At 35.7% G+C, this 11,590-nt stretch overlaps 1 pseudogene; it reads left to right on the forward strand.

Moving 5' to 3' along the window:
- Window positions 1-1,047: 1,047 nt before the first annotated feature.
- On the forward strand, window positions 1,048-10,472 carry LOC102965868 (annotated as a pseudogene).
- The last annotated feature ends 1,118 nt before the right edge of the window (window positions 10,473-11,590 follow it).

An 11,590-nucleotide genomic window follows, 5' to 3' on the forward strand; every position in this document is an offset into this window, starting at 1 on the left:
GGAACAAACTCTGTCACAAAGCATGTATAAATGTCTTGGAGAACTGCTTCTCAACAACGATGGGAACTCATTTTTCAAGAGGCTTCTTTAATAGTGAAGGTATTTTCCTTTATATTTTTTTCTTTTGATGGGAAGATAATGAGGAAATGCATATGAGTGGATAATAAACTTCTATTTTTATGTGAGAAACTAAAAATAAAATTAAAAAAAACTATTGTCTAGGATGATGAGTGAGCAATTGCTTCATGCCTCAAATATCCAAACACTATACACCCAGGATGTCCAAACCACTTAGTAACTAGACATATCTTTTAAAATACATGCACAGAAACTCTGAGCAGCATGTGCATTTATAGTTATGGCTAGAGTTCAAAATTGCTCTGGGTTTCCTTAGGGTTGTGTCTGTCAATTCACAACTTTGAATTACTCTTCACATTTTACAGCACATAAAACCTTTATGGCACATAATGTGACTCTTTGTTAACCTGATTCACAATACCTTCCCAAAAGCCAGATTTTCTTCCTCTTTCCAGCACAGAGAATTTTTTTTTCTCCTTGCAATGACTTATTTCAGAACGGTAATTTTTTAAGAAACAACGATGTCTGTTACAAAGTTAAATTTCTGAGTTGCTTTAGACTTAGATCTTTCTGTAGTAAAAATGTTCCCGCAATGAAGATTTGCTCTTTGAAACATTAATAAAGCTGAGGAGATGATGCTAGGTATAAAGAATGAGAGCTGTAATCTCTTTCTCAATAGATTACATTAAAATCAATCATAAATTGAATTCATGGAGATGGTGGATATTTGAAGGAGAGTGAGAATGAAGAATGAATCTATTTTGTTCATTTGATGTTTACTGAGTATTTTATATAGCCTAGGCCTTCTCTTACATTTTTGTGGAATCGCAAGAGCACACCAACTCTTGGTGTACACCTTTAAGGAGCTTTCAGACTACTGAGAGAAACAAAGGGAAAGAAACCCTTATAATAGAGCCTGGACAATGTCATTATAGGTTAAGCACACAGTGGCATAAGAAGCCTTTCCCCATGGAGTTTATACAAAGTAGTAGAAGGAAGCAGAATGAGAGCTTGTTCTTAAAGCATACATGGAGATTTTTTTTTAACTTTTTAATATTTATTATTTTTAAAAATTTTTAAATGTTTTTATTTTTGAGAAACAGAGAGACAGAGTATGAGTAGGGGAAGGGCAGAAACAGAGAAACAGTGACACAGAATCTGAAGCAGGCTCCAGGTTCTGAGCTTTCAGCACAGAGCCCGACAGGGGGCTTGAAATCATGAACCATGAGATCATGACCTGAGCCAAAGTTGGATGCTCAACTGACTGAGCCACCCAGGCGCCCTGAGGCATACATGGAGATTAATAAGATAAAGTCTGGGGCGCCCAGGTGGCTCAGTCGGTTAAGTGTCCAACTTTGGCTCAGGTCATGATCTCACAGCTAGTGAGTTCGAGCCCCGCATCGGGCTCTGTACTGACAGCTCAAAGTCTGGAGCCTGCTTCAGATTCTGTGTCTCTTTCTCTCTCTGCCCCTCCCCTGCTTGTGTGTTCTCTCTCTCTCTCTCTCTCAAAAATAAATAAACATTAAAAAAATAAAGAAGATAAAGTCTGGAAGGAATGTATGCATACTGGCATGTATGCATGCATGAAAGAACAACTCACTTCTCCAAATGTTATCTGCAGGTTATATCAGGTCAAAGAAAGAATGGCATGCCATGGCATGTCACATTAAAGAAAATATGTGTCACATTAAAAAAAGCCTAGAATGTGTGTGAGGGTGGGGCTGGGATTATATGGTGAGGGAGTTAGAAGAAAAGGATAGGAGATGAAACTACAAAATTAGATTGGGGCAGATCACAAAAGCCCTGGATGCCTCACTGCAAAAGAGTTTACATAATATATGACATACACCAACAAGAAACTTTGGACTTCTGTTCTAAAGAAGGCAATTCAAAATTCATGTGGGAGCATACTGGGAGAATACAACACTGGATGCAGAGTGTGACTACAGTTGAAATTAGGGCATTCAAAGTGAGAATGGTGAGAAAAAAATAAGGAATTTAGATATACTTCCAAAATTGATAATATTTGGTAACTGGCTTGTTGGGCTATGGGTATGGAAAACAGAAATAAGAAACACCATGAGATTTGGAATCCAAACTAGAAATATATGAGTATTTTCAGAAGACTGAATATGGAGGGTAAGATGAAATAATATGAAAAGAAAGTGCTTAAGCGGTCATCCAAGTTGTCATCCATCAATCATGTGTTCTATGAAGTAGAGAACCTTACATTAAACATAAGTGTGTATTAGTAAACTCAATGGGATATCTGAACCTAAAAAAACAGATATGGACACTCTGATTTATGCCTCTCTTTGCACTTAATCAATTTGAAAATCAACAAACTGGAGCATACAAGGACTGGCAGTTTTTCTAATAGTGTTGTAAGGCTAATTATAGGTAAAATCAATGTATTGAATACAGAAACATCCTATCTTGAAACTTTGCAAAATAAAAACAACATATAAATCATGTGTTTGTTCTCTTCCCTTGTGGAGCGGGAAATGATTGCGTGATCAATGTAATTAATGTATATTAATAATTAACATTCATTTTGAAATGTAGTTTTTTCCCAGTGCTGAAGCAATGCCTAAAAAACGTGTGCCCTTAATAAATACTGGCATGTATGCATGCATGAAAGAACTCACTTCTCCAGATGTTATCTGCAGGTTATATCAGGTCAAAAGAATTTTGAATTTTACACACTAGCCTTTAGTAATTCAGGTTATCCTTGTGTTAACTATTTTAACAACATTAAAAATTTCAAGCAGATATTGAGCTTATAATAATAATAATAATAATAATAATAATAAACCCAGTACTCGAAGTGCTCAATAACTACTTGTTTGAGGTCATTTTTCCAATAGCTGAATTCAGTCCAATCCAGAAGAATCCAAGGATCATAGCAATTTAGTGTGTCAGTGAAGAGATGGTTGCCCTTCTATGAGTCTGGAGCTATTTAATCTGAATTATAAATTAGCAGAGTTCAAAGAGAATGTGCCTTCCTTGCTCAGACGCAAATCTACTCAAAAAATGTGACTCTGCCTTAAACATGAAAACCTCTGGCAATTCCCCATCCATGGAAGGCTGAATTTGTTCTAATCTGACTAGAAAATTTAGTATTTGTAGGGTGTGATTAAGATGAGGGCAAAGCAATAACCTTGAGTCATGAGGTCATGGCATATAAAATATTGATAATGGGCTCTGGCTACAGAAGAACTGGTTTTATTTGTATCCTGTTTTTTCCATTTATTGTGTGACTTGAAAAACCTATTCCTCAAGATAATTGTTGGATCATTCCAAGTTAAACACGCAGTGCTAATTACGTGCCAATTATCATTCTTGGCTCCAGGAATACAGAAGAAACTGAAATGAATACAGTCTGTACCCTCCTTACAATAGAAGCAGGCCAAAAAATAAACAGTTAAATGAAATATAAAATGAGAATTGTAACAAAGACAATAAAACAAGATTATATGATGGGGCAATACAGAAAAGGGGCCATGCTACAAGAAAGGCCTAGTCTCGACTGCAAACATCTACTGAGTTTAATAAGGGCAGGGCATTACGAGAACACACCAGCGTACTGCACATCATAGATAATCGGAGTGGAGAGATATGTAGAGAGTTGCTCTAATAATCACATAGTGAACATCAAAAATAAAGTAATCTGAATGGAGTAAATGGATGAGAGCACAAGCTTAATTTTTATTGCATGCCCTTTTTATTCAGTTGGGTACATATATGCATGACATTCCTGACTTGGTCAACAGAACATGACCCTGGTTTTGGAGAGAACTTATTGTTTTACACTAAAAGTTATATTTCATCATTATTACACAGATCTGGGAAGATAAAGTAGATATATTAGTATAAATTCAACACCACTCTGGAATATAGAACTCAGTATGACCACCATCCTGCTGGTAGGAAGCAAATATCCTTTCCCTATGTAGCACATATTACAACACTTCAGGGCATTAGACATTTACATAAAACTGGTCTATATCCTGTGGCTCTGTTTGATACTCAGTGTGGGCCAGAAACTGAGGTATTACTTGCCTCTCTTTATGTTTTACCAATATATTTTGATAAGGCACATTGAAATTAATTATATAAAAGTATGAAGGGTAACTGACTGAGCTGAGTGGAGGTTAAACCACCTGGAAGCTGAAAACAAACCCCATATGTCCTTGATTTAAGAGAGTTTTTGTTTAGCAGAAACAGACCCATAAATACAAAGACTGAAGGTTTCCAGAGGGAGATGGGCAAAATGGGTGAAGGCGAGTGGGAGATACAGGCCCCCAGTTAGGAATGAATAAGTCACGAGGATAAAGGATACAGCATAGGGAATATACTCAATGGTATTGTAATAGCATTGTATGGTGACAGATGGTAGCTACAGTTGTGGTAAGCACAGCATGTAATGTAAGACTTGTGGAATCACCATGTTGTACACCTGAAATTAACGTAATATTATGCTCCAACTATACTTCAATTAAAAAAAGAGAGCCTTTTTAAAGCTGATCAAAGCTGATCATAAAAACAAGCATTTGGTTGAAGCCATCAGAGAAGAGTTATTTTATATGCATCACTCATGTAGGCGGTACCTTTGTACCAGGTGATGTATATAATTGAGGCAAACAATAATAAAATGATTTGTCAAACCTGTACACTAAAGACAAATATCAAAATACTAAGAAATCTAATTCGATTTTATCTCAAATTCTTGAAGCTAAATTCCCAATTAAACTGTTTATCATCTGAGATGATTTTTAAAATTTCCTTTAACATGCACAAAACAAAACAAAAAAAAACAGTAGAGAAAATGGCTCTGAGAGCTAATAACTGATGTCTTTTGTAATTCTTTTACTTAAATTCATGTAATTTATTATGTGATAAAATTAAAAATTTTTAAATAGTAATATTAAAGATCCGCTAATGCTGTCACTTTAAAAAAGACATATGTGTTGTGATCTAACTATGGATATATGAATATCTGTATTTATTAATTTCCAGTCTAAATTAAGCAAGGAGTTAAAAAGATTAAAACCAAAGCTTTTCTCTCCCATTCTGAACTTGTGAAATTAATATGGTTCAGGAAATATTGCTGAATATTCATTAATGTTGCTTCCAAAATTGTAGCTCCAAGAACTGTGAAGAAAATCTGACATATGTCAGTATAAATCTCTCCTATTGAGCTCCCTTAAGTGTGCTGAACTAAAACTGCCTGAAGCCATCTGGGACTTTCTGCTGAACAAATCATTTTACCTTTTTGGGTCAATGAAGAAGTCAGTTAGTTGGAATCAAGAGAAGAATTTCTTCAAAGTTATAACTGAAAGGAAAAGGGCTCTTCTCTACTAAGTATTCATTTCACAATACTAGGAAAGAGAGCGTTCATGTGTTTGAGGAAAAAAATTCTATCAAGCCCTAGGGGTCACATGTTTTTCAAAATTAGAGAGCAGTAATATCTACTGGACCTCCCAGGGGTATTTTCTGACACACTCCTTTTGACTCTACTCCTCATTCATATATTCAATTTATTTATTAAGCATCTGTCTTATGATAGGTTCTATAATAAAAAGTGGGAAAAATAGAAAATAGAAAAAGAAATTTAAAAAAGAAATTAAAAAAAAAAAAGAAAAAGAAATAGAACCTAGGTCCTAACATCAAGAAAGACTCATAGTCCAATGAGTAAGACAGATTTAGAATACCAATAATACGTAAATTCTACATTATAAGATCATCTATAGAATACAGAAGATTGGCACACACACACAAAAGTGATTAATTCCCTTGATAGTAGAGAAAAGAATGTGGTGAAAAGTTTTAATAAAAACAACAGGAAAGAAAGAAAGAAAGAAAGAAAGAAAGAAAGAAAGAAAGAAAGAAAGAAAGAGAAAAAGAAAGAATCAAAGAAAGAAAATTGGAACTTAAACAGGAGATACACTGGAATTGGCCAAAATATATTAACAACAACAACATAATAGTATCAGTTGTCAACTGTGTTCATGGCATAGTGCTAAGTGCTTTTCATGCATTAATTACCTCATTTGTGCCTCACAAAAACTCTTAAGACAGATGATGATGGGATATCATCTCCATTTTCAGGACGAGGAAGTAAGGAAAAAGAGTTCAAAAACACTGCCCAAAGTCATATAGGTAAATAAGGAAGATACAGGACTTGAACACAAGCATCCAGCTTCCAAAATCTTTACACCAGCCACCAATCCTTACGGCAACTACCAATCACCACATCATACTGCAGCTCCCACAGAAGGGGATTTCAGACAGAAATTACATGTGCAAAGGCTAAAGTATAAAACACATCATATCTTCAGAAAGCTGTTTGTTTTTTAGAATAACTAAAACAAAAACTCTATTCATGAAAGTAGCAGAGCATAGGTTCAACAGAATGGAAACCAGATCAAAGATGAACATATGCCATGAATATGAAGAAAGTAAGGGAGAAACAGAATAATGAAAGCAAGAACAGGAAGGAGATCATCACAACATTCAAAGTGAGAAGATTGCAGCAGTTTGAAACAAAGCAGATTGAAGAGGATAAAGAGACTAGACATGCTAGTAAAATGTGGAGGAAGAGTGGGCAGAATTTTGAGAACTGGGTTGTCAGTGGTAAATAAAGTCGACTAAAATGTCTCCCATTTTATAATCTGGGTTTACAATCTGCAAAACTTAGAAAATAGTAATGCCTCAAAACAGTCCACAGGGAAGATAGATGCTTTCCCAGGAACTGGAGTCTGTCTTTGAGGGCTTCGTCTGTATCTTTCAGAGATGTACATTCCCAATGCACATGCATGGACACATCATGTAATCATTCAAGATTTCTCTGAGACAGACAGGCCACCTTTGGCAACCATACATTCTTTCTTGCAGGAGAGAATCTCCCTTTGCTCCAAACCCATGTAAAGCTGAAGGAATCATCTAATTTCAGGGGTTTGTTCTTCAGACAGGAAAACAATCTAGTTGGTGGTTTTGAAATCACAGTGGCAAGTATTTTGTGAGGCAGTCAACTGGTTTCACAAATGTTATCTCATCAGCAGTATATCATCTCATTGAGGTAAATCAAACAACTTAGCCCTATTTTTAAAGGTAAAGAGAGGCTAAATGACCCTACTAGAGAGCTGGAAATAAACACTGTAGCACCAGCTCTGTAGAAGAGCAACTGACAAAATGACTACAAGACAGATAGGTTAAAAAGTCTTCGTAGTTTATACCATTTATATAATTTATACTGAGGTCTTCACTTACTAGTATAAAACTGACCTAAAATGAAATCTGAACTCAAGAGTTGTAGGGTTTTATTTTTGCTCCAGATAAGTAGTTTATTCTCACTCCCTTGTACACTTCCTCTCACCCGTAGATTTGACTAAACAAGAACATCAAGGTAACACTCTATATCAATGAAATGGACAACATATGACCAGAAAATGTTCACAGTGAAATTTCAGTTTCATATTAAACTTCATCCCTGCACTATATTAAAGCATATTAAAAATGTCTTTAATGAGGGAATGCAAGCTGGTGCAGCCACTCTGGAAAACAGTATGAAGGTTCCTCAAAAAAATAAAAATAGAACTACCCTACGATCCAGCAATTGCACTACTAGGCATTTATCCACGGGATACAGGTGTGCTGTTTCGAAGGGACGCATGCACCCCCATGTTTATAGCAGCACTATCAACAATAGCCAGAGTATGGAAAGAGCCCAAATGCTCATCGATGAATGAATGGATAAAGAAGACGTGGTGTATATATACATGTATATACATATATACATGTATATATGTATATATATGTATATATACATATACATATGTATATACGTATATACATGTATATATACACCACGTATACATATATACATATGTATATGTATATATACATGTATATACATATATACATGTATATATATATACATGTATATATACACCATGTCTTCTTTATCCATTCATCTTTATCTTTATACACACACACACACACACACACACACACAATGGAGTATTAGTCGGCAATCAAAAAGAATGAAATCTTGCCATTTGCAACTATGTGGATGGAACTGGAGGGTATTATGCCAAGTGAAATTAGAGAAAGACAAGTGTCATATGACTTCACTCATGTGAGGACTTTAAGAGACAAAACATATGCACATAAGGGGAGGGAAACAAAAATAATATAAAAACAGGGAGGGGGACAAAACATAAGAGACTCTTCAATATGGAGAACAAACAGAGGGTTACTGGAGGGGTTGTGGGAGGGGAGATGGGCTAAATGGATAAGGGGCATTAAGTAATCTACTTCTGAAATCATTGTTGCACTAGATGCTCACTAATTTGGATGTAAATTAAAAAAATAAAATTAAAAAAAATTAAAAAAAAATTGTGGTTAAAAAAATGTATTTAATGTATCAAATCATTATGTTCTACACCTTACACTTACACAAAGTTATATGTCAATTATATCTCAATAATGCTGGAAAAAGAGACAGAAAGGTTTCTGATTAAAAAAAAATACTTCCACGTGGAACCTATTCAAAAAAACAAAAACAAAAAAAAATTACTTCAGGAGGTGATGGTGGTACTTTGCAGGCTGGCTGTTCTCTGGGGGCTGGGCAGCTGAAGTTGTGTAGTAATCAATTGTGGGCAAGAGATTCTAGAATCTGCTTATGTTTACCTAATAGATCCAACAGCCACAGGACCTGAAATTCTTAAAACTTGGAACTACCAGGTATCGATTCATTTACCATTATTGCTGGAAATCAGATCTACAGAGAAGATATTGAAAACATTACTTTTTCCTATAAGATAGCAGTGTCAGCAAGAACGAAGCTCAAGTTGCAGATTCTTGTAAGCATTAAATAACAATGTATCTATTTAGTTTTTGGAAGAGAGTTCAGAAAACCTTCTGAAGCAATGGCCTTTTTTTTTTTTTTTTTTTTTTTTTTCTGTAGGTTTTCTACCGTGGTTGCAAGTAGGCTCCCTGAAAGTACATTACTACATTTAGCTGAAAACTTCTGGAATTCCCATGTTTCTCTTTTAATCTGTAGGCTATATACAGATGGTTGGCTATGGGATAGTCATTATAAAAGAACACCCAGCAATAGAATTTTACCCAGATAATGTATTAGAAGATCCACAACTAGATAAAGCCACTTCCTGAGCTGAGAGAACGTCTATATAGCCTTATGGTTTGGATCATATGGGGAAAAAAAGGCCCATAGCCACACTCCATTGACTGTGATTGTAGCTAAATATTTAGCACAGTGGAACTGTGGAAGAAATGGATTAACATCTAAAATGTGTAAAGAAAAAAGAATCTCAGAGATTTGATTATACAAAGGATTGTAAGAAATGATATTGGGGCTCCAGAAGATGAAGATAATTTTGAAGAAGCTTTTTTTTTTGCCACTTTATGTCACTTTATTTATTTATTTATTTTTATTATATGAAATTTATTGTCAAATTAGTTTCCATACAACACCCAGTGCTCATCCCAAAAGATGCCCTCTTCAATGCCCATCACCTACCCTCCCCTCCCTCCCACCCCCCATCAACCCTCAGTTTGTTCTCAGTTTTTAAGAGTCTCTTATGGTTTGGCTCCCTCCCTCCCTAACTTTTTTTTTTTTCCTTCCCCTCCCCCATGGCCTTCTGTTAAGTTTCTCAGGATCCACATAAGAGTGAAAACGTGTGGTATCTGTCTTTCTCTGTATGGCTTATTTCACTTAGCATAACACTCTCCAGTTCCATCCATGTTGCTACAAAGGGCCATATTTCATTCTTTCTCATTGCCACATAGTACTCCATTGTGTATATGAACCACAATTAAAAACATAAACACAGCAATAAATACAACTCAGATCGCAATCAGTACTAAGGATATATTTAATGATGATTCTTGCAAAATATCAGCAAACAGATTCCATCTGTTTGGATTTTAGCTTAGACCTTAAAGTGCTTTGTGGCCAAGGGGGATCAAGGATACTTACCTGTTTGAGGCACAATTCCCTGTATGATTGCAGATTAAAGCAAAGAAAGATGCTTGGGCTGTACTAATCATGTTGATAAAATGCCACAGTCTATAGGCCAGGCAAGAGAGGCCGTTACAGAGAAAGAATTAAAATCATTCTGCAGCAATTCTCCATTTCTTCACATTGTAACATGTAGACCCTTAACTAAGAATATGGTTTGAACATATTTAAAATGGATGAAAGTATTTCCAGGTTTGGCATTCAAGATAATGGGGCTGTGTTGTACTTAATCTTATGGAATGTTAAAAAATTTCATAAACAATATGGTAGACCACAAGGGGTATCTGACTATCAGACTGAAGAAAATACAGGAAAGACTTCTCATTGGCTTCCTTTAGGAATATAAGTTATCATGGGGTGCCTGGGTGGCTCAGTTGGTTAAGGGTCTGACTTCGGCTCAGGTCATGATCTAACAGTTAGTGAGTTCGAGCCCCGCATCAGCCTCTGTGCTGACAGCTCAGAGCCTGGAGTCTGCTTCAGATTCTGTGTCTTCCTCTCTCTGTGCCCCTCCCCCACTCGTGCTCGCTCTCGCTCTCTCTTTCTCTCTCTCATACACTTAAAAAATAAATACACTTAAATAAATTTTTAAAAAAAGGAACATAAGGTATCTGTAATGGTAAAAGATTATTATGTCTACAAATTTGCTGATAGGAGGCTACATGATTGCTGCATTCTTTGGAGGAGCTGCTGTCCAAGAGTTTAATCACAATTACCACCAAACATTGTAATTTTAATAACATATTTATGTCAGCATGTCACAAACTTCAGCAACCTTCTGGTTATAAAATAAGCACCCTATGCAGTGTGTTTATGACTGAAACTGTAATTGTCTTCAGATTGTGCTCTAGTCCATAAAATTCTCATAAGGGAGAGCTGTTAAATTGTTGTTTTCTTAATAAACATTTTTCTCATTTAGAAAGGAAATATGTATTTCAAGTGATTCTGTCATCTAATGACATAGAAAAAAACTGGTACTGTCTTCTACTCTTTATTATGTCTGGGGAAACAATTTGAATGAAACTCCAAGGTCCATTTTCCCAATGGGGGAGTTCAATAATGGTCGGGGCAGGGGAGGAGAAACAATCATTTTCCCTTCTTGAATCACCCTGTTTTCACTTGACTTTTTGGATCTAATCCTTATAAGATTTTCATCCTATACTCTGTTACTACTCGAGTCCTTGGCAAGTTCTTCCTCATATCCTTAATATCAAAAAATTAGAGTGCTCTGGGGCTTCATTCTTAGACACTTTTCTACTTTCCAGCAACATGTTTCAGGTGATGTTATCCAATCACTTTGGGTATTACCGCTAAAGGAATAAATCCAGGTGTATACTTTAAGCCCCTTTCTCCTTCCTGCATTCTAGACACACTCTGTAACTGCCTAGATGTGGTAGTTTTGTACTCTGTCAACCTGGCTTATCTGGGTTAATATTTCCAAGTTAGGGTTGACCACAGAGGGGGAAA

Source organism: Panthera tigris, chromosome D1 (assembly GCF_018350195.1).
Source record: "Panthera tigris isolate Pti1 chromosome D1, P.tigris_Pti1_mat1.1, whole genome shotgun sequence".
Classification (NCBI taxonomy): domain Eukaryota; kingdom Metazoa; phylum Chordata; class Mammalia; order Carnivora; family Felidae; genus Panthera; species Panthera tigris.